Source organism: Vulpes vulpes, chromosome 11, assembly GCF_048418805.1.
Source record: "Vulpes vulpes isolate BD-2025 chromosome 11, VulVul3, whole genome shotgun sequence".
Lineage (NCBI taxonomy): Eukaryota > Metazoa > Chordata > Mammalia > Carnivora > Canidae > Vulpes > Vulpes vulpes.
Window position 1 is genome coordinate 56,466,096 of NC_132790.1, and position 24,552 is coordinate 56,490,647.

Genomic DNA, 24,552 nt, shown 5'->3' on the forward strand with positions numbered 1-24,552 from the left:
TTAAAAACTGAAATGCTGGATAGTGTCAAAATGAGCTTTGGCAATTCCATGCAGGCGTGTACAACTATAATTTCGCTTCACATTAATAACAACCTAGCAAAGAAGCCCAGAATCAAATGCCTTGCTCTCAGCTGGGGGCAGAAAGCCAGAGTGATCTATCTTGGCTGGTGACCTATAATGTTGGAAAAGTAGGCTCGGCATCCACTCAGGAGGGGTGGGCGGTATTCCGGAGCCGGATCCCCATTCCTCCACGATTCCTTCCACCCGCCCCCCACCCCTTTGGTAGTGTGCGCCCCGAGACAATGAAAAAAAAATGAATTACAGATAATAAAAATAGCACATCTCCAGAACAAATGGGAAATGCAGCGCTTTAATTTCTTCGGATGTCAACTCTGTTCGCGGCCCCCCGCCCCGCCCCGCCCCGCGCTGCCCTGCCCGGCCCTGCCCTGCCCGGCCCTGCCCTGCCCGGCTCGCGGCACCGCTGCGCTTCGCGGGCGGCGGCGCTCGGGGGCGCGGTGCGGGCGGGCGGCCGCGGGGAGGGCACGGGCCCCGCGGCACGCCCGGACCCTCGGCCTCGCTTGGCGCCGAGAATCCCGGAGACTCGAGGCTACGGCTCCGTCCGGGTGGGGCGAGGTGTTGCTGTCGCGGGGTACCCTCCGCAGACTTGGCCGGGAGTGAGCCGCGCCGGGCAGGTGTCCGCAGGGGCCGGAGGCGCCCGGGGAGGTACGGCGGGGGCGGGCGGGGCCGGGGTGCGGGGGTGCCGGGGTGCCGGGGTGCCGGGGTGCCGGGGTGCCGGGGTGCCGGGGTGCCGGCCTGCGCTCTGATGGATGACGCCCGCGCCGCCGCGCGTGGCTCCGGCGCTTTGTCTCCAGCCTCGGGGCGGGCGGAGAACTGCCGCGGGAGCGGGTGGCCCCGCGCGCCGGGCGCACCCGGCAGGTGCCCGCGCTCGGCTCCGCCACCTCCGGCCGCGCCCGGGGGCCCAGGCCCCGGCCCCCCCCGACCCCCGCGGCCCCCGCGGCCCCCCGCGGCGCCGGGGCGGGGCGGGCGTGGCGGGCGTGGCGGGCCCGGGGCCGGGGGCCGCGGCCGGGGCTGCGGGGAGGAGCCGGCGCGTGGGAGGGCAGGACGCGCGGAGGGGCAGGCGGCGGAGGCGGGGAGGCAGGGGCGCGGGACGGAGGGACGGGCCGAGGCTGGCTGGCTCGGGGTGGGACGACAGAGTGACAGCGCGGACAGGTGGGAGCAGTCAGCAGCTTGCGCGGAGCAGAGCGCAGAGCGGAGACGGAGAGGAAGGGCGCGAGCGCGCGCAGCCCCGCGCCCTCGCCTGCAGACGCGCCGCGCTCCCCGAGGCAGCGGCCGGGCTCCGAGCGCGCCGACGAGCATGCGGGCGCGGAGGACGGCGACGGGCACCGCGCGGGGCTAGCGGGCTCCGGCAGCGCCGAGGGACCCGCCGCGCGACCCCGCGTCGGAGAGCAGCGCGGCACGGCGGAGTCCGGCGCGGAGCGGCCGGCGGGCAGGCGTGCGGAGGGACAGACGGCCAGGCCGGCGGACGGACCGGGGTGCGCCCACCTGCGGGGCCGGCCGGGCAGGGACGGCGGCGGCGGCGGCGGCGGCGGCGGCGGCCCTGAGCTCGCCCGAGCGCGGCAGGCAGCGGGGCCGACCCGCGCGTGGACCCGTGGACCCGGCCGCCCCGGCCGCGACGCTGCAGGAAGCTCCTTGGCTAGCGGTTAAATAAAGCGAGCAAAACCCAACCCAACCCAAACCAAAACCAAAACAACCAAAAGCCGAGCCAAACCAAACCAATCCAGCCAATTCAATCATTGAGAAACAATATTAATAAAAGCCACAAACTAAATCAGATCCATCAAGGCACCGAGGCGCTGGGGGGATACCCACTGTTCGGTCAAGGTAATGATCAAGGTCTTCCGACGTGAGCATTGCGCGTCTTTTGTGATTTTTTTTTTTTTTTCTCCTCCTCTGTCTTACATCTGTGTTTTCCTTTAGGTTTGTTTCTCGTCTGCATTTCTCCCTCGTGTTGTGGAAAATTGTTGATGTTATACCTGTATTGTGTTTTTCTGTTTCATCAAAGGAGGGGTAGGCTCCCCTCCCCCAGATGAGGCGGACCAGGAAGAGAACTGAGAAGCGCCGTTCTTTTCCTCAGAGAAATCTGCAGCGATTTATGCAGGTTTCAAGGTAGAAAGTTTGAGATCCTCTGATCTCATTTGAAAGGGCACTACGCAAGGGGCAAAAAAGTTGTGATCAGTTTGTTGCTCCTGCAGGACTCAGGGTCCTGCTCCCAAGGGCTTTCCGGGTGGAAACATGTTACCTTTTATTTTTACATGTTTGAAATCTGTGTCGCATGGCAAACTCCAAATTGAATGTTTTCTGACTCAGGTTGCAGATACGGTGGTGGAATTGAGTTGAATTGACATGTATTTAGAAAGTTTCTTAGGAAGAGAAATGGGCTCAGTCAGTGTTTATGCATAGGAACAGAACTGGACTGGATGTGGTTGCTGACAGCTGCTCAGGCTCAGTGCTTGGTCACCTCCTTAAGACAGGAGACAAGAAAGAGTCCAAGCCTAAAAGGAAACGAACGGAAAGGGGGCATTGAAAGTTGCAAAGAGAAGGGAAGCTAGTAAGCGCAGTGCAAGGCTGGTAGAAATCATTTCTTGGGAATGTGTTCCGAGTGCAGATGTCCATTTTGAGTTCTGATTTTTAAAGGCTACAGGTATGACACTTTGGCTTCTCCAAAAAGAATGACATTCCCCAAAATTGAATGAATCTGCACAAGATTTTGCTCAAATGCTGTAATTCCAAAGGACTCCCACCTCCTCCTCGCCTGCATTGGAGATCAAAATTACTACGACTGTTTTAAGAAAACAGAGAACTGTAGATGACAGGAAATCATTTTTCATTTGGTAAAAGTTAGAAAACCTTTGGCGTACACTTTAAAATAGATGCACCTACTCCTTTGATCTTCTGTATTTGTGTCACCCTGGGACTTGTATGTCTTAATAGGATTTTAGTTAATGTCATTTTCACAAAAGACGGTCACTTGGAAGCCAATAGCTCTAGCTATGTTCTGTTCAAATAGTCAAGTAATATACTATTTTGGCAGTAATTGCTTCTGCTGCACTCCTAATATGGATCACGTGTGAAAAATTATATATGCGCTCATTTCAGGTTTATGTGGATTTGTAAGGTATGTATTTGTGTTTGATCCTGTATTTCCTCTCTTATCACATTCCTTTACTTCTCTTTATCATTTCAACTAACAGAATATTCTCAGATTTCCTGGAGAATGAGTTTAGTATATTCTTTAAGGAATACACTTTGTCACAAAAGATACAAAAGGCTAACCTCTTAACTGCCCTTCCTTATCAACATTAATTGTTTGCTGTAAATAATTTGGTTTAGATGTAGTTTTTAAGACATTTAGATCCTATGCATATATGGCTCCATCTCTCTGGATGTGATTTATGTTATTTGATAAATAATAATTTAACTCAATTGCCATGGGTGAATGCCTACTCTACAGAATACTTGGTTTAGGTAAGGCATATTTACAGAAACTTCTGCAGCTTCAGAAATGGACTTTCAGCTTCTCAATGACTTGATTTCACTACACGCTGATTTCTCTTTTACAGTATTCAACTCAGACAGAGACAGGTTTGTGTGAGCTATTAGATTTGCAAATTGCCGATCTCCCGGTGACTTTCCCTCTTAGATCCCAGCTGAGTGTGGTTACCTTGAGAACTGTGGCATTAGCCCTGTTAGAGCATGCTCCACTGGGGAGTTCTGTGCTGTCTATTTTTAATGCTATTTAATGAAGGAGCGAGCGCCTCACTCAGCAATAAAAGAAGCATGATGGAAGACAGAGCAGTGCATGGTTTTGGATACTGGAGATGGATATATGAAAAGGTACAGACTGGCTGTGGGATATGGTGATTTTAATTAGTCCTAATGTATTGTACTAACAGGAATCAATTGATTTTAGTGAGAGAATTAAACATGAATAGTCTGGTATGTGTTTTCATAAACCTCTTAAATAATTCTTAGAAAGACGACTCAATCATTTGAATGCATTAAAACTTGAAGGAGATACCAAGGAGTTGCAGCACACATACTATTTTTTTGTACAAGCTGTCAGATTCTGGGATGGTGAGAAGTACAGAAATAATTTCAGATTCCTAAAATACTGTTCTAGGGAAGGGTTTCGAGCTTGTAAAATGTTTTGGGCATGAAATAACTAACATCCTTCTAAGATGCTACAACTTGAAGCTCTGCCTTGTGAATTTTTGTCTTTCTTTTATAAACTTGGAGTCTGTGTCCAGAATTGTGGCAACTAAGTGAAGCGGGAAGTTTTGGTTGAACTTGATAGAATATTTGAGTTGTTTTCTCTCCTTATTTTGAGATAAACACAACAGATCATCTTACTGAAGCTTAAGTATTTTTAAAATGTAGATAGCAGAGGCAGTACTAATAATTTTTGGAATGTTATAATGAGGGGAGAATATCTTAATGTCATAGTGCGTAAAACATACGAAGCCATCTGTCTGCAACGTTTGTGTAATGCAGAACACCTGTCTTGAGGTAGGCACTGAAAACGCTCAATCGGAAAGGTCTCTGTTGTTCATTTTCAGATTAACAACATACTGTAATCAGGTTATATCTTTGTTCAAAGTGAAGCTAATTAAACAAATGCCTAAGTAGTTTCAAAACTAATAAACATAAGAGAAAGTGAGAAGTTTTTATTACGTGGGGAAGTGAGTTATGTAATTATTGTTAAATAAACCTGTTAGAGCAACCTACGGAGTTGTTCTAGAGTTTGCCAGTATATACAGAGAATAATGCCCCCCGCAAATAAACTAAGAGAAATGCATTGTAAGGAGTTCCCCTAATTTGTTGTTGCTGTTGTTGTTGTTGTTGTTGTTGTGTTTTATACTTTGTACTTCTAGGGGGGAAAAAGTAATTACAGACTGGCTGTCATACATATTGTCTTTAGTGGTCATGCTATTGGGACCACAATGCCGATACCTTTCTCAAGATTCTCAAGTCAGTGGGCATTCTCATCTGAATTCAATGTAAATTTGTCTGTGGACAAGATAATGATAAGCTACATGAGTAGAGTGTGGAATGAGTCAGCCACTGAAGACACAATGTACAATGTAGGCAGAAGTGAATATGACTGAGGAGTCTCATTAGGAAATGGGAGACAGTTGAAGTCCATAAGGGTGTAAATTGCAAACGAACCATTTGCATCTAAGTTAATGTCATGCAGATCTGCTTTGTGACAAGGTTAGGAAAGAATAGGGGGCTTAGATGATGTGGACAGTGAAAGTCATCTCTTCAAATGGTAAGTACTGGCATCCTTCTAACTGGTACCACACGGTGGTAGCGTGCTTAGAAATTTGTGAAATTCTAATCAGAAAATGAATTGGCTTCCTTGGAAATGCATTATGTCACCTGGAAAGTTCTGGACACATTTTAAGTCAGTGATGAACTTATAAAATACAGACTTCCTCTCTTTAGACAAAGGATCTTTTTTATATTTAGGGAATCTATGGTTCTAGAGGCTCTATGTTTCTGCTGACTTTTTTTTTTTTATTCTAACATTTAGAGTTACATGTGATAAATAATTTCAAGCAGTGCTATAAGTAAGTGCTGAAGGACTATTGAAGGTAAAGAATAGTAGCAAGATGTATCTGTGACTAGATTTTTTTTTTTTCAGACTATCTGTGCTTCTAAGTGTTAGTTTCCTTTAAGGTACATTTATGCCAAGTCCTAATAAATTGATTTTTTTTAGTGCCTTATCTAAATTATTTTTGCTCATTTTGGATTAAACTTGGCCCTGGATGTTCACAGGATTTATTACTTGTGTTTACATCACAACCATTTCATTGCCATGAGGGTCAGATATAAGCTGAGGCACAAAGTGTTTAAATTGTATAAGTAAATATAATATTCTTGATAAAGAATAAAATGCTTGGGATGGAGTATCATGTTTATTCAGCAGTTTTTAATGTTTGGTAACGTGGTTATCTTTTGGTCTCAAAATCCTTTGTCATCGGGTGATATTTTCTTAAGGCATTAAATGCACATATAACATTTTGAATACACTTTTGTCTAATACTACTAGGGCATTTCTGTACCCCGGGAAATAGCTGTGCAGGTAAACCAAAAAATGAATTAAAATGATTATACAGGGAAAATGGAGAGTATATTGAAAAAAACAAAAGGATTGGCCTCAATACACCAAATTGTCTATTTTCAAACTGAATCTTTGGCATTATGTTATGCTCCTCTTTTCTAGCTGCCAGCATAGACCTTAGTGCTGCCAGGTGGAATGAGTATTAATCACTATCTATGGCCACAGAAGATCAATATTTTGAATTCCTCCACACACTTTTCCCAAGGAAATTTCTTCCGGCAGTTTTTTTTATACCCTTGCTTAATGTACATATCAATGCCACATGTTATATAAGGTTTTTCTAAGTTTTATAATCCAGTGATGCCTATTAGGATAAAATTGCAATTTCAACTTATTAAAATGCTGAAGAATTAGTCCAAATTTGTCTCACTCAAGACACATTTACATAATAAATTTATGCATTTTTAAAGTAATATAGTTTATAATTATTCCTTCTGTCTAGCAACAGGAAATACTTTCATTTTCTCCAGGGGAAGGGGGAAGGGGATCTGCTCATAATCATCTCTTTTAAAAACAGGCCTCTTAACCACCTTCTCACATTTCACACTATTTCAGAATGACACAACAGTTCCTAAATTAGAAATCCACAATGGATAATACACAAAATATTGGGATCTTGTTAACAAAATCACTCCTGTAAATAACAACATTGATTTTAAGATAATTAAAAATTTTTAAATATAGTTTTAATTGAGAAAAAAGATTTGGGATTTTTAACAAGAAAACAATTATGTCACTTTTTATTTCAAATATTTTGGCAAAGTTTGAGTTTTGTTTGGCATTTTGTGGTTTATGTTTCCACCCAGAATCACATTGTGTAATACATAATCTTTTTTTCTGCAGTTCTGAGACATATTCACAAAGCTTATCTACCAAGATAAACCAGTAATCTCTTCCTAATACCCACACAAGCTAGGAAATAAGTCCTTGTGATAGGGACAACCAAAAGAAGAACTTGGTGAATTCTTAACTAGATTTAGTGCAGGAATGCTTAAGAATGGATATGCATTCCCTTATATTTGTATGATCTTCCCTTGATTTTTTATTACACACTAAATACTTGAGATAAGAACAAGGACCATCTCTAGGGAAGTGGAAACCAGATGAACAGCTTTTTTTCTAAATGCTAAAATACAATACTCACTTTAAAACATTCTCATCCCTAGAATCATACCTTAAGAGGGGGAAAAAAACGCATATTGACATATTTTGATCTACTTGAAATTAAGAAGCAACACCAATAATTGAGGTAAAAATGTTGCAGCATCTTTGGAGAACAAAATAGAACATCAATTTCAAAAACTTTTAAGATCCTAGAGGTCCATATATACTACCCCTTGACATGTAAATCGGAAGACCTACCTATCTTCTAACTGTTCAGTAACTTGAGTTGCTTTCAGGTGATCTCATCACTGTCACAGAGGCCTAGAAGCATCAAGCCATGGTCAAAAGAGAGTGAAGGAAGGCATGGAAACTCATTGGAATTCAGGGCCTACCCATAATTGCTTAACTGTTATTTGTTCATGAACTCAATAGGAAAATAAAGAGCTATTAAATTGCTTTTGTACCTTTTATAAAAACTTATATATTAAAATGTTTCTAGAAACACAAGCTGAAATTCTCACGTGAAGTTCTAAAAGTTTGAACTTTATGAAAAGTTCAATTTGAAATGAAAATATGAAAATAGCTGTACTCTGCATTGATATGTTTTTCTTAGCATTTTGTTTGTTAAAATGTGAGTTTGGTGGAAATCCCAGCATTGCTGGCATTAGATTCAATTTAATCACCAAAGAGCTTTTGGACAGAAAGTGAGTAGATTCTATGTGAATATGTGACAGAATCAAGATTTCTGCAGCATTTGCAAGCTTCACATAGTACTGGTTCTTTAAAAAAACTATTTTAAAAAATGAGATTGTGAGTTAAAAAAAAAACCCTTTTACTAGAAATATGGCTCTTTCTTTCTTTCTTTCTTTCTTTCTTTCTTTCTTTCTTTCTTTTTCTTTCTTTCTTTCTTTCTTTTAGAAAAAGAACCAACACAGCAAGCAGACAGTAGAGTTAAAATTGCTATTGAATTCTGCCAAATTTATTAATTGCCAGTACTTTGCAGCCGTATCTATGATCCTATTTCTTTTATCTGGCTTATGGAAATGATCAGGTAATACTTTTAAATTATATAGTTTCATATTTGTTTATTTTAAACTTACTTCGATACACTGGTATTATGGAATTTTAGGAAACCACTAAATAACTGGCATAGCACTAAAGATGAATTACAAAAAAACCCACTGAACACAGCTAGCTGGTATTAATGACTCTTAATTGTTTTTTCACTCCAGTGATGATTTAACTTTGGTCATGGCATCTAATTCCTTTGTGAACATTAAAATCTTTTTCCAGCCTGAAATTTTACATAACCACTAACAGAGTTCTGGAAAGATAAAATAATAGAGAGTGGGATCATGTTATGCATACGTACCATTGCTCTCTGCCTAAGCGCAGTTAGATACTCGAACTGGACACCTTAGTCTTTAATTATGATTATTGTCTTCATCGACAACAAAGGATGACTTAGTTTTTAGTGGAGTTTTTTTTAGCATCAAGAGATGTGAGAGTATACATAGTTAAATGTGAGGGTTTATATATTAAAACAATTATATATTCTAGGACAAGGATGTAAATATCCCTCCAAGAGAGATTATTTTCTTCCACATGTGACCATAATATCAGGTAGTCCTTTTGTTGTTGTTGAATAGGATATCAGGAGCTCTAGACAGATGTTTTGAATTCAGTGGAGCTTCTGAAGGAAAGTCAGATTAAACCTAACAGAGGTATTCTCTGGGCTTACCTGAGAGGGAGCTGGTGACTGGCTGTGTGTGATGAAGACAGGCTTTCCCGCGGAGCCTTCATGGGGTTCTGCGGTTACAGATATGTGCAAAACTTGGATTGAAATAAAAGGTCTTGGGTGGCAAGGTGTAAATGTGGTGTTGTATCCACATCTTACTACTCCACAACTTACCTCCATAAATATGCAATTTAGGACCTGAACAACCAATCCTGATGTCTGGCTTCTGGGTCTGAGTAAATAACAGTGTGACGATGGCCATGACTCTAAACCTCACCATGTGTCACAGTTTCTGCAGGTAAAATCGTGAGCGACATAAAATTGTGAGCAACACCAGGCCAATACAAACAAATTACTAGTGATGCAGCTTTAGCAATTTAGTGAATTCCTCATTGCTTCAATTTTCTCATTTATAAAGTCAGATCAGGCATACCTTGAAGGAATGAGGCAGAAATGAAGTACTCAGCACAGGCACATGGGTATTATTCACTAAAGAGAAGCTATCATCTTTTCTTTCTTTTTTTTTTTTTTAAAGATTCTATTTATTTATTCATGAGAGACACACAGAGAAAGAGGAAAAGACACAGGCAGAGGCAGAAGCAGGTTCCATGCAGGGAGCTCGATGTGGGACTCCATCCCGGGACTCCAGGATCATGCCCTGGGCCGAAGGTGGCGCTAAATCGCCACCCGGACTGCCCACTATCATCTTTTCATATAAAAACCTTTTTGAGATTTAACCTGATGACATAAACAAGACAAATTTCCCTGTAATATTTTGTTCTTGCCGTTGTTGCTAGTAATTTAAAGTACAGTTCTCTTTTTCTCTACCCTATAACATTTTTGATGGTTAAAATTGGAGACTATAGCTTTACTCTTTTTCTGTGTCTATGAAATACGAAAGGCCAAGCTAAAGTAGGAACTACTGTCAGAGTGTACACTGAGAAAGAATCCTGATGTCTAACAAGGCCAGTACCTGTGTCAGTGTCTAAGAGAAGGGGTAGCCCAAATCAGATTTGTCTACAAGGTGAACATGTAGATATTATTTCTCCAAAGCAGTTCAGTTGTGTCATTTTTACCATCTAAAAGGTGTGGCTGAAGATCAGAATCATTGAGCCAGAAGGGATTAGACTGGATCCATGAAGGAATGACCTTAAATCCTGCATTAATGGGTGAAAGCTTTTAAGTGGCAGATTTGGGCTGGCTTGGGAGATGGAAATATCCTCAACTGCCTCTGAGACATTAAAGCAAGTGACGCTATGGGCTTGCTGGTAGGCTCCCTGGCTCCCCACAGAAGGCTTTGGTTTCTAAGCACCAGGTGAGCTGTTTGGACTGAGTTGCCGATCTGGTTTCTGATTCTGGAGCATCTGCTCTTACTGTTGCTGAAATGAATCATTTCTGCACTTGTGTGAAAGTGGCCAGAGGAGGGGAGAAACTGCCCTCATAACTGGGGTTTAATCAGTTGGTTCACCTATCAGGAAATAAGTTTGTCAGGTAATTGAGCTTAATTTTCTATTATAATTTGAATATCAGCCATTTTTTGAAGGAAAACACAATCAGAAAGTTATCTAATGAAACTTCTCAGAAGGTATCTGAGAATAAGTTTATAATCCTCCACTATTCTGTTATTTGCTGGAAAGCAAACTAAAAACAAGGAAAGGGTAGACAGATTTTATGTATATATAATATTATATAGAGAAATCTATCTGTATAACTCTATATAACTCTCTCTCTCTCTCTATATATATATATGTATAAATATCTTGTCCATCATATATATCTTATGTAAGGTTTATCTTATATATCTCATCTATCATATATATGGTATACATCCAAAATCATCATATATCTGTATCTATACCTATATCAAGAATCTGCATATTATACATGCTTAGAGTTGTCTAATTAACTTGCCTTAAGCATAAAAAGTAATTTGGCCTAAAAGCATATTTCCTAATACATTTTTTCCACTGTTCTTAGCAGTCCTTGCTTGCATGTACCAAATATTTAATCAGAATCTGTTGAATTAAAAATTGATCTTTATATTGTTGATGGTGTCTAATAATCAGGACTTAAAATCAGCCCCTAGTAACATTTTAATTGTATTTTCCCCCCTAAAGTTTCAGCTTAGTGGACTTGACTTTCATCTTTCTGAAAAAGAGAACAAAGAGAACTTTCTCTCCCCTCCTCTGTGCTCTCGTATGTGGGATTTTTAACTGCATGCACGATCGTTTGGGCTCCCATAAAGAAGTCCCTTTGTCAGATCTCCAGCTCTGGCTAGGGCTTCTACAGTAATAACAAGGCTCCTGAAACTTCAGTCCACTTGAACGGAATACATAGATCACTTGTCCATCTGCATGGGAGGGAACTAAGGTCAACACGCAGTTAATATGATCTTGAGAGAAGGGATGAGGCAAAGGCAGTTTCACAAGAAATTTCCAAATCAGTGGTACACAGAACCAGTGACAACTCATGTTTACTGGACGGATGCCTGTGGAGAGATTAACCATAGTGAAGGTGATCCAGGATGTGGGGAGAGAATTCACTCCTCTGAAGGCTCAGTGAACAGGCTGTGTTGGATTAAAAGGCAGGAGTGAGGAAGGGAGGGAGAAGAGAATCTGGCAAGCTGGTGGCCTCCAGTCCCTGCTTCCTGCCAGAAGCAGAGTAGCTCTAACCAAACCATAGGAGGAATTCCCTTCTCTTCCTGATGTGTGGGAAAGAGAGTTTGGGGCATGGAGGATTTAGAATTCCATGTGTACACAAAATCCCATGTAGTATTTCATTATTTGCCATTGCTGACTCTCCTGGGATAAGATTACGGGCTCAATGCTTCTTTACAAAGAAAGTTAACTAGGCCTCCTTCTGGATTTGTCTAGACATACTATAGAGAGTTTACTTTTAACACCCTTCCAGGGGCAGTTTGGGACTTTTTCTAAGAACTAGGAATGATCTCAAATAAAATTGTGGTAAACTTGTGATTTGTACACTTAGCAGATAAAACTAATAGCTATATCCAACAGAAGGCCATGTGTATAATCAGAGATTTGCCCAATGGATCTGGCAAGAGAAAAGAGCTCTAAAATCAATTTTTCTAAAATCACTAGAAAATATTACTTCATTGTTTTGACCGAGCTGTGAGAAGAGATTGGTTTTGATGTTTTAGGAAAGAATGAGGGAATATCACTTGTTTTATCATTTATAGATTAGATCCTGGGGCTTAGGCGAGGATCAGATGGTTTGCACTGATAGTCAAGGAATTCATAGCAGTGAGAAGAACCCAGAGCTGCAGACTTGAATATATATGAGGTTATATATTTTACCTCAAGTCTTGGTGAACTAATGTACTGAATTGATAGGAAACCAACTTTTGGGTATTCCAGGTAAAGTGCATATAAACATTAAGGAAATCTAAAGGAAAGGAATGCTGTATGTTTCTGTATTTTTAGGGAAGCTACTGAGTGGCCATTCGTGGAGGAAATCTGTACTTATTTCTGTATTGATTAGGTCATTAGTGCCATTTGTTTTCCTCTGTGGGAATTACTTTACTTGGCTTACTCCTGCTCTGTGAATTACCTCGTTTCTCCAGGCAAAAACTCTTTATCAACATAGAGATCCAAGATTTCGGTAGTTCTCCCTGTATCATTTGCGGAAGCCACAAAGATGGTGATAAGAAGAATCAATATTCCTCTATTAATTCTGACTTTACCTTTGGATCATTTTTTATCAAAAGCTTTTTGTGGGGTGGTTGTTTTGGAAAAATAATTTGCTCAATTGTTTTGCAGTGTAAATATTAGCTGATATTTATGAGCCACCTCTTGTGTGAAAGGGACTTGTGTGCCTATGTGACGTTCACACCAATCTACCCTTGGTTGTGAACACAGCTGTGGCAAAGCTTCTGTCCTAGTGCACTTGGAATTCTTATCTAAGGAAAAAGAAAAAATGTGTACTTCATCCTTCTTGAGTTTTTTTTTCTTTGAAATGTAATTTACATTGTCATATGTGATAGCCATGGGAAACACAGGGATTTAGAGCTAACCTAGAGATTAGGAAGTGAGAACCAAGGTGTAGTGGAAGAATTTGTGGTGGTGACATGGCATAGAAAGCCATGGACATTATCTTGTAAAACTGATACAGAGTGGCTGGAAATATTTCTGCCTGGATCTCAAATTTGTACTTGTGGCTGCTCCTTGAGACAAGAATGGATTTCACCTCTGCTTGGGACATACTTTCACCTGGTGTCATGGAAAGGCACTAGGCTCAAGGTTAAAGTGACCTAAATTTGAATTTCATCTCTGCCTCTCATTGGCCTAGGCAAGTTTTCAATTTTCTTTCCGTTTTTTTTTTTTTAAGATTATTTATTTATTTATTTGACAGAAAGAGTGAGTGAGAGAGAGCACACAAGCAGAGGAAACGGCAGGCAGAAGGAGAGGGAGAAGCAGGCTCCCCACCAAGCAGGGAGCCCAAATGTGGGGCTTGATCCCAGGACCCCAAGATCATGACCTGAGCTGAAGTCAGACATCTAACCGACTGAGCCACCCAGGCACCCCCAATTTTCTTATTACAATATTGTGGGCAGCAATACTCCCTTCATGAGTTATCATATGTAAAATGTTTGCCACAAAATGGAAATGTTATCTCCTTCCTGCTTTCTCCTACAGGGACTGTTTATCCATTAAAACATGGAAACCTAGAAGAACATGTATAATGAAATTATATATCCATGCTTGTTTTGAAAATAGTATAGAATTGTAGTTTGAGTCATTAACTACTCTATGTGTCCATGGATTACTGAAAAAAAAAAAGATAAAATGATTTTTGGGATGGTGGGATTCTTTTGCATTGGCTTTTATAAGATGTTAACAACACATATCACATAGTTAAGGAAAATAATTTAAAGAAAAAAACATGACAGCAGATCTACACATGTATCTTTTCTCACTGCCCAACAATCTGAAGCAATGTCTTGATTTAAGGGACCCAATGGTTCACACTTACACAGAAACAGATGCCCAGGAATAAGTGACTAAGTGAAAATATTAATTAAGAATTTTTTGAGCATATAAATGAAAAAAAAATGATTTGAAGATACTAAGTTATAGGTGGAGGTTTTTTTTTAAGATTTTATTTATTTATTTGAGAGAGAGCAAGAGAGCACAAACAGCGGAAGAGGTAAGAGAGGAAGAGAGCAGGCTCCCTGCTCAGGGTCCATCCCAGGACCCTGGCTGGGATCAGGACCTCAGCTAGCCAGCTGAGCCACCCAGGTGCCCCTGTAGGTGGAGTTTAAAGAAGAATTGTCTTTCTTTTCTTGTTTTCTTTCTTATTTTCCTTCCTTCTTTCTTTCTTTCTTTCTTTCTTTCTTTCTTTCTTTCTTTCTTTCTTTCTTTCGTTCTTTCTTCTTCTTTTTTTTTTTTTCCCTAATGGATTCACAGGATTTGGTCTTTTAAATGCATGCTGTTGGTACTCTTTTGCAATTCTTTGTAGTTAAGGCAGCTCACCTTTCTCTGCAAGTAAGGGTTCTGGAGCTATCCCTTGTTAAGTTGGGGAAAGTGCTACATTGTATATTTATACTCTGCCTTCTGTCCCACGGGAAAGAGCCAACTCCAGGTGCATAAACGTATTGTCAGTCCACCTGCCAACACCTATTTATGCAATTACTGATATTGAGGATGGAATTATCCGCTTTTACTAATATGTTCCCCCTGAAATTATCTTCAGGAAAACTTGAGTTAGAATTAGCCAGTGTGAGCTTTGTTCATAGAGTGTTTGCCCCCAATTTGTTTTCTACCAAGTAAACCCCAGACACCTGGAGCACCACACACTCGTTTTTTGCCTGTACATTCCATGTGTTTGGCACAGAGGGTGACAGTTGCTTTTGGCAGATGTACAGGATCAAAGTGGCCTTTTTACCCTTCTACCCTCAGGGTGTCAGTTTCTCAGATAAAGGAAGTGGTGAGGTTAACAGAAATTTCAGCTTATCCTGAAATAATAGTGAAGCGTAGTAGGTATGACAAACCTATTAATTAATTATTTGTCAAGGCAATGGCTTTTTTTAAGTTATTGGACAGGGAAATTTGGGAACAATGCATGCTTTTAGTAAGTAAATCTTTCTACCATATTTTGTGGCCTGAAGGAAACTAATAATCAAAATAATCATATTTATTTTCCCCTTTTAGCTAACTTGAAGAAATGGAAAATCTTAGAAATACTATCTATAGGTTAATATAAGGATTTATTTGATAGCAGTGTGTTTTGCCTTAGAGAGTATCGCTCCTAATTTCTTAACCTGTATAATTTATCATATGCATTAGCTAGGTTTACTTGGATAAATATTGGCCTAGGACTAGAGGATTTCTGTAATTTTATTTTGGGGAATTTTTTTCTGAAGAGAAAACAAAGCAGAAAATAAGTACGTATATAAACTTTTTTATACATACACATTTGTGTATATGTTGAAAAATACATAAATATACACACATATGTTATATACTGTGTATTACATATGGTATCATTTATTTTATACATATTTATATGTATACATTTGAAATCTGGTTATATTATAAAATTATACACGTACACCTAATATATATTAGATGTGATATATATATATATAAATTGGGGATCTGGTTATATTTTAAAAAGAATACTCCCTCTTATTGGGAGATCAGTGATGGTGTGAACTAAGCTGCTTTTCTACTTAATTTTCCTTCTGAATTCACTTATTTCACTGATAATGAATAATACCAGTTAAGTATAGGGTTATAGAATGGTATCAACAAAGAGAGGAAACTTTCATCTATCCCTGTTTTCTGCCCATCTGCACCAATAAAATGATAAGATAGAAATAGAGGGTAGGGTGATAAATTTATCCTTTCAAATGAAGACTTAGGGATCTCTGTAGACTTTAGGTTTTGATTCCATGGCTCTTCCCCAGTGACCAAAATGAACTATACCATCTGTCTTATAAATGTCAGTTGGTGATCTAGGACCCATATCTTAACACAAATGAGCCATCCTATTCCTTAAGTGAATCTTATTAGGGAAGGGAGGAAGTGTGGGTGAGTACCAAGGATGTCATCTCAAGGGCATCCCCAAAGTAGTGGCTCTTAAACCTGCACATGCATCAGAATCAGTTGGAGGCTTTATTCAGGTACAGTTCGCTGGACCAACCAGCAGTTTCTGATTCAGTGGACCTGGGGTGAGTCCCAAGTAGTTGCATTTCTAACAGGTTTCTATGTGGTGCTGATGCTGCTGGTCTGTGGACCATAACATGGGAACCACCAATCTAAAACATAAAACTTGTCAATGTAGATTTTGCATGATTGATGTTTCATAATCTGAAACATTAAAGAAACACTGTAACATTTCAAAACAAATACATTTTAATAAATTTATTTCAATTTACTTTGATTTAAAAATTATTTTTTAAAAAATATAGCATCTTAAAAGAAGAGATAAGTATTGCAAATTCTACTAGAAAAAGAAGTAGGAGCCTGGATGATTATAGGGAGTTGAAAGTTTCTCCCAAGCTTGTATTCTAAGAGTCTCCAGTGTAGAACTTTAAGTCCATGGAGATAGAATAATCCCTAATCTATAAAACTGGTTATTCTGGGGGTCAAAAAAAAAAAACCTTGAAATAAAAACTAGTGAGCCCTAAAGATGAAAACTATGAATGCAAAAATTGTGTAGACAGCAGTTTATAATAGCTTTATTCATAATTGCCTCAAACTAGAAGCAATTGAAATGTCCTTCCAAAGGTGACTGAGCAAACTGTGGTGCATCCATATAGTGGAATATTACTCAGTGATAAAAAGGAGCAAATTACAAATCCAGGCAATAATTTGGTTGGCTCTCAAGGGCTTAATGCTGAGTGAAAGAAGCCAATCTCAAAACGTCACAGACTGCATGATCCCATTTATATAACGCCCCAAAATGGAAAAAAAAATAGCAACAGAGAAGGATGAATTAATGAATGCCAAGAGACATGTCAAAGAGGAGGTGTGATTAGCAAGGGATGACACAAGGGAGCTTCTAGGTGCTGGAACTCTTCTGTAGCCTGATTATTTACACAAACTTATACATGTGTTAAAACCCATGGAACTATATAGCCCCAACTCACAACAGGCCAAGTTTACTATATGACAATTTTATGATCGTATGAAAATTATTTATCAATTTAAAAAAGATAAAAATAAGAATAGTACTGTTTATAGTTTCACTAAGTAACTGGATTTGCACCATTTTATGAAGTGAAAGTATCAATTTATTTAAATAAATAAGTGTGCTTTATCTCAAGCAAAAGGAAACAAATGATAACTGTAAGAAGGATTCTTTATAAATGTTCTTAAAGCCATTTGCTGCAGGCAGGAATCCTAGGAAAAATTTGGAAGTTGGTCATCTCTAGCAATGTCATCCCATTTCCTCCTTTGTTCTTCTTCTTGGAGTCTTTCTCTGTAAGCTTTGTCACTTTCAATGTGAATTTCACGGGCAGGTTTGTTCTTATCATTTATACTAGCTGGAAAAGACAGACGATGCTAGAACTGTCATCCAGATACCTCCTACATATATGTGTGAAGCCTCAGGAATTGCCATCTACCCACATCTTGAACAGTGCAGTGATGGCTCCCTCAGAGTCTTGGACAGAAGCCAGTATCATTTTGAAGTGTCTATAATTTTTAGAGACACCGAAGTCTTTAGAAGTGTCTAGAAGGTCTGGGTCTCCAGAAGTGTTGGCAGTTGAATTCCAGCCAGAGCTCTAATCAGGTAATATCCATAAATCTCTGTTGAATGGATGCATGTGCTTGTCCCAGTAAGAGAGAGTCAGTTGCTAATACATATAGAATGCTCCTATGTGTGAGGTACTTGTCTGAGTACTTTACATGAAATCACTTGTTTAATCCTCACAATCATCTGTGAGGTAGAGGCTCTTCCTATTTCCATTTTCACATAAGGAAACTGAGGCATGGAGACCATTAGTAACTTGCTCTGTCAGTAGAGGAAGCAGGCTTCCATTCTGGAAGTCCAGCTTCAGAGTCCAGGCAGGTCACGGGTGTACAACACTCTGGTTTTTGTGGTGTTTTCTTTTGTGATATTTTCTCCTTTTCAGGCAGACTGCAATTGTCAATAGTGCATTTCAGTCTACATGTGATCTACTGACCCTGAGGTTATTTCATGAACTCTTGAACAGAATTCACCTTCTTGCACCAGCAAGGCAGGATGTGCAGATTCTACTTTGAATCCAGTCCCAAAAGACAGCTGTGGATTGAGACTGCTCCATCTTAGGATCTGGCACATTCCTCAAAGAAATTTCCAAACCTGAATCCTAACACGGTGATCAAGATGAGATTTCATGAACCTTAGAACTAGCCCTTCTCCAGACAGGGTAGCTTTCTGGCTTGTACCAGAGGTCACGCGTCCACTTTATAGTATGAGTCTTCTGTAGCTCATTTGCTTCTCAGATTTAAGATTAGTAAAAGAATCAGGTACTGAGTACACTTTTCTTATATTTCAGTGGGATATCCAAATCAGCTTTACCAATAAAAAATAATTGCATGTTTCTGACTTTCATACTTTGTTATAATAAAAGGTGTAGTTATTATGTGGTTTGGCATCTCTCTGGAATAAACACTCATGATTGTATACGTGGATATTGCATTCACTTCTCAGTGAACACATACCAAATGCATAGGTTGAACAACATGAGGGGAGGCATTTGACAGGGCATGGGTACTTGAGACCTACATTTGAATAATATCAGTGTTATTTGACCTTGGGCGGGGACTCATCTTTTCTGAAACTTAACATTTCTTCCCTCCGTGTCTCCCTCCCTTCCTTAAATATTGTTCATGAGATTACTGTAAAGTATTCCTTGTAGCATTTGTCACATAATATATGAAAACATAGTGACTATTATTTTTTATAGTAAGAGTTAAGGCAGATGTGTTTAAGTGAGTTAAATATGAACCACTAGGGGAATTTGTGATTACCATTATTCCGATACCAATTTTGTGATTCACTTATAAAAATGATAGCAAGTATCAATTTCCTTTGGCTACAAAAGATGCTTCAAAAGCTCTTCTCCTGGTGATACATCAGTAAGTCTTGTGAGGAAATAAAGTACTTTAAATACAAGTTTAATCCCATCACAACCATAGAGGAAAATCTATGTCTATAAAATGAAGCACTTGATGCCTTAATTAGCTGCCTTATAGACAGGTTCTTTCTGAACTGACCCTCTTTGGCCCCCAGACCTTGGTGTGTTTGGCTGGACTCATGTGAGGCTGAATTTAAGAGCGAGTGTTATGCACACTTACACGTGGTGAGACATGGAGTGCAGGCCAATATTCTGCAGCTGGGAAGAGCAATTAGCAGCTTCATGAATTAGGGACTTGTTTACACTGTTGTCCAAGATAATCATTTGTTTGTTTTAACGAAGATGTTCTATCTTCATCAGAGGCATCCATCGTCATATTTAAATGATAAGGTCTTTGCATCTCACAAATAATGTTTGGATTTCACAGCAGGATCCCTATCACAGCCAGTATTTTCTCTCGCTGACTTTGGTAATCAAGACATGAGTTACATATATATTTCAATTTACTCCTCAGCCATGAAAACATTATGTGATCTCTTCCAGCAACTTTTTTGACAGACTTATTTTTAAAAATGTTTTTATGTGAACTCCATCACACAGACATAGGTATATGTACACAGATACACACCCCACACTTGCATACACATATGTGAAGTAAAATTTTACAAAAGAAGACTTAGCCTTACCAAGGGCAACAATATACTCTAATTCCTACCTATTCTAGTCTAGTTCATTTCACTCCATTCCATTCTGTGTTCTGTTTATTTCATTTTAAAAATTGAACCCAATGATTTAACTTCATGATTTCCTCACAGGTCATAACCTAAAGTTTGAAAAACATTGATCAACATGCAAATTCACTTATGATTCTTTTTTTTCTTTTTTTTAAAGATTTTATTTATTTGAGAGAAAGAGAGAGAACACAAGCAGGGGAGAAGCAGAGGGAGAAGCAGACTTCTCACTGAGCAGGGATCCAGATGCGGGCCAGTCCAAGGATCCTGGGATCCTGACCTGACCCAAAGGCAGACGCTCAACTGACTGAGCCACCCAGGAGCCCCCACTTAATGATTCTATCGTCTGTCCCAGAATTTGTAGAAAGGAGTGCATCTGTCATTACTGTGTCTTTTGGATCTTCACCTATGTGTAATCTTAATATATTGGTCTACTAAGTAAATAAATGCCAATTAATACCCCTTGAAGACAATAATAATAACCTACTCACTCAATAGGTACTCACAGATGAACCAGATGAAGTATTTCAGAAATCATGAAGTGAGTCATTAGTAAACTATGTCCAGTTTTCCCAGAAGAGGGACTTCTCAAATAAAGTGGCCAATGTATTTCTAGAAAATGTGTACTGATCTTAGTTGTGTTCTTCATAAAGCCAAGATCAGTTTTTTTCCAAGGCATATGCCTAAATATTTTATTTTATTTTATTTTTTAAAGATTTATTTATTTATGATACACACACATAGAGAGAGGCAGAGACACAGGAGGAGGGAGAAGCAGGCTCCATGCTGGGAGCCCGACGCAGGACTCGATCCCGGGACTCCAGGATCGCACCCTGGGCCAAAGGCAGGCGCTAAACCGCTGAGCCACCCAGGGATCCCCACCTAAATATTTTATAATATGATACTATTGATATACTATAAACAGTTAATATTTTAAACGATTGCAAAACTAATCCACCTCTCCTGGTTCAGTTGATTAGAGGACATTCACAGAAGACGTTGATCTTTTGAGAAACATTTGCTGATTTCCTATTATGTTCCAGATACTTTGGTGGTTCCTAGGGACCCATAAGTAAGCAAGCCGTAGTCCCTGTCCATGGGGTGACATACAGCCTGAGCTTCCGACAACTTTAGGACCCTGTGTGAGGAGCACTGAAATGGAGATGTTTGCCCTGATAGAGCTCAGTATGCGCTCAAAGAAAGACTGACCATAGGCAGTGGAGAGATAGAGATTTGATAAGGGAAGAGGTGACTTCTTAATCTCATCTTGTTGAGATGAGATATATAGGTTTAGAGTCATAATCCCTCACATATTGTAAGAATGATTTCTCCAAAGAAGGAAATCTTTGGAGATTGGAGGGGTTGGGCTGTGGCCCCAACTGGTGGAGGGGCTTCCTGTTTTATAACAAAAACACTATATAGGTCAGCAGCAGCTAAATCAAGAGACACACGGGTACACTGGACCCTGGATGTGTAAAGATTCATGTAAATTCTTGTAATAAAAACTTCAGAGAGCTGTTTTGTGACGTGTCGCAGGTGTGCATTGCACCATCTGCTGGCACAGGGAGAGCATGAAACATGCTGCCACGGGCCAGATCCATGCTCTAGCCCTGACAAGCCTTCCTGGCGTTCTTCTCAGGGATCCTCAGGTTAACAGACCTTGACTTCTTACTCTTTTTGACCTGGTTGAAGGCAAAAGATGGCTTTATAAACAATCTTAAGGAATTGTTTCTAAATTACTGTAAATTATTTTAAATGTTCACAATTAAATTGTTCTTTTGAGTTTCTTTAGCAGGGCCTAGGGGACTGGTCTATTCACACACTGAGCAATGAGCAAAATGACATATGTAAAAGGTGGGTCTAGCCACCAGAGGAGCATTTGCCGTCCCACATCTGTGCTTGTTCTTGACTCCAGCTTCTTATTCTGGTTTGATCCTTCCAGATGTCAGCAGTCAAACTTTGCCAACCACTCTCCCTGCACATTTGCCCTAAGTGTGTATTTTTGCTTCAACCTCACTTCTCTGCCCTTTGAAGCATCCTCACCACTGGCTGAACCTGTGCCCTTCTTTCCAATTTCTGCATCCCATCCATGAAGAAAGGTTTAGAAAAAAGAGAGCCATACTTGAGAGGGAGAGAAGGAGGTGGCTCCCATCTCTTCAATATGTGTAATAACAGATTAAGATAATGTGAAACCACAGTCCTAAAGTTCACTTCTCATCAGTAATTGTTGGACTCAAAGGGACAATTCTTAATTCTTGACTGAGTAGTTGGAGTAAATATTTCCTTTCTTACTTACAGGATATCACTCTCTTCATCCTATTGGAAGAAAAGGAGTTTTCTTTGGATTATGAATTAGTTTAATCTAACTTTTTCCCTTGAAAATTAGTGTAATACTTGATAAGGATTCATTTGGAATTCACTGTTTAGCATGTTTATGGAAAAAAAGAGAAGTCTTTGAAGAGCTGAGTTGAGTAAGTCATCATTTTTAGCACATTATAAATCTCTTCTAGGCAGATGCTGGACTGTAAAAATTGTACCTCTCACAATTCCTAGTGGGATGTTGTGTACCTAGTAGGGGCTGACTAAATAATTGTTTATTGACTCCATTACATGAACAGGCCTGATTACACACACGATCACACACACATGGATTGTCTGCACAATTAGAGCTGGGTCCTCCAAGAGACCACATGTTTTACTTTGGCCAATTTAAACGCAAATCTTCTCAGCCTTGTAAAACATCAAATACCTAATACAATTTAATATTCTCTTATTGATTCATTGTCAGAGTATGAAAATTAGTTATTGAGCTATGCTCATGAGAATAATGATTCGTGCTATTAAAACTTCACCTCTGAGGCCTATCCAGAAAGAGAAGTGGTAAATGGTGGGACATAAAGATGGATAGAGAGATAAAGGGACTCTGTGAGTTTTTACTGAAGTTCAAAGGATACTACTCAAAGTATAGGAACCCAATGCCAATGTTAGCTGCTATTATGATTGTTTAGGCTGCTCTGTTCCTAGAATCCGGAAAGTGCTAATGCATATACGCTGCATGGAGGAACACAGAGAAATCAGAACACTTAGAGATTTCTTACAGCTGGCTGTAATATTTTTAAAATCAGCATATTCAATTCTAACTGACCATATTGTGTCCTGCCTGTTCTCTAAAAGAGTACATTAGATAGACAACAATAATAAATATCTCCTGGGGATAAAGTGAGGGCTGGTCAGTGTCTTTCAACTTGTATAATCTTGGGCAAGTTTCTTGGCCCTGCTGAGTTTCAGTCATCCCATCTGCAGAGTGGAAACAGTGGCAGCTAATTATTCGTGATTGTAGGGAAGCAAATGAAATGCTTTTCATAAACTGCTTAACGTTTTTATAGGCATTAACTCATAGGTTATCACGGCACCTTTAATGTCTCCTATGTAGCAGCAACATGTTCATTGCCAGTGGTTTTGGAATTGCATTTAGGGTAGTAATTTTTGGAGGTGCCTACAAGGAGACATATGTTAGATTTGAGGTTGCAGGATTATGTAACTGAGTAGTGGCCTCTGAGAATTGGAGGTAAAAAAATAGAATCACATTTCACGTATAAGTGAGAATTTATAACTTTGGGGAGAGTCATAGATTTCTTTTTTTAATTGACTAGAACTAAATATGTGGTTATGTAAGAACTGGTAACTCAGAATTACGGTTCAGCATACAAACACAAATTGTATGTGCATGTTTTAGTACCTTTATAAATATTGAAAGCTTTGAATTAGCAACAATGAAGTGTCAAGGGTTGGAGAAACTCACAAGGGTTTTAAGCCAACCAGTGATTCTGAAGCTGGATTTTATTACTGCCACAGTGTGATTCTCACCTTCCAAAGGGATGTCCTGAGGTGTCCCAGGTAGGCTTCTGGGAGCCTGACTCTGAGATGGAATTTGGTGTGCCAGATGTTTACTGGGGAGAGTTCTTGCAACCAGTGCCACGAGGGGCAGGGAGGGAGAAGGAGTGTGCAGAGGGAGAAGGCAAACCACAGTTCAGGCCAAAGAATGAGAACAGATCTCAAAGAACACCAACTCCATGAGGTGTTCTTTATCTGGCTAGAATGGCCTTCAGGTTGTCTTGCAAGGGTTGAGAGAGCCAGATCATATACTCCCACCTCGATCAGTTATTGCATATAAATTACTGTAGAAAAAGTGTGCCATTGGGCCACTCAACTCTCTGCAGCTAAAATAATCCCCCAAGAGGTCCGTCCTCCAAGAGGATCTATGTCTACCCCTGAGGTTGACCAGAGAGGTAAAAAATTAACACCAGGATGCCCTAGAGCTAGTCTGTTTCAAAGCATGCATCAGGGTTGAAGAAAATCTGTCTCGTATCACTCTTAGGGAGAAAAACCTTGACTCGACATGGGTCAGTTTTTCAAAGAACCCACGGTCTGTAATGGGTCCTCAAACCTCTCACATTCTCCCTGGAAACAAGTATCATCTCCCAGAAATCAGAATCTCTCTCATCTCGACTAAAGCCTTCTTTGAGTGCATAGTATTTGTACTCAAAGATTATTTAATCCCAAAGAAACTGTTACACTTCAAACTTGTTATTAGGAAAGATTTCAAAACATACACAAAACAGAAGTAATTGAATGAGAGACCCCCACATGCACGTCACGAAGGCTCAACGTTTTGTCCATCTCCAGA

At 40.2% G+C, this 24,552-nt stretch overlaps 1 protein-coding gene across 26 annotated transcripts in view; it reads left to right on the top strand.

Moving 5' to 3' along the window:
• Window positions 1-469: 469 nt before the first annotated feature.
• The window catches only part of ARPP21 (cAMP regulated phosphoprotein 21), a 155,300-nt gene continuing 131,217 nt past the window's right edge, over window positions 470-24,552 (top strand). For 15 of the 26 annotated variants that reach the window (XM_026016418.2, XM_072726377.1, XM_072726358.1 and 12 more), the window contains exon 1: window positions 1,719-1,902. The gene's annotated coding sequence lies outside the window, so the exon portion shown is untranslated. Of the gene's footprint in view, window positions 724-1,620; window positions 1,903-24,552 lie in introns of those variants that run through there. The other 11 variants (XM_072726357.1, XM_072726360.1, XM_072726369.1 and 8 more) reach the window with 2 other exon arrangements.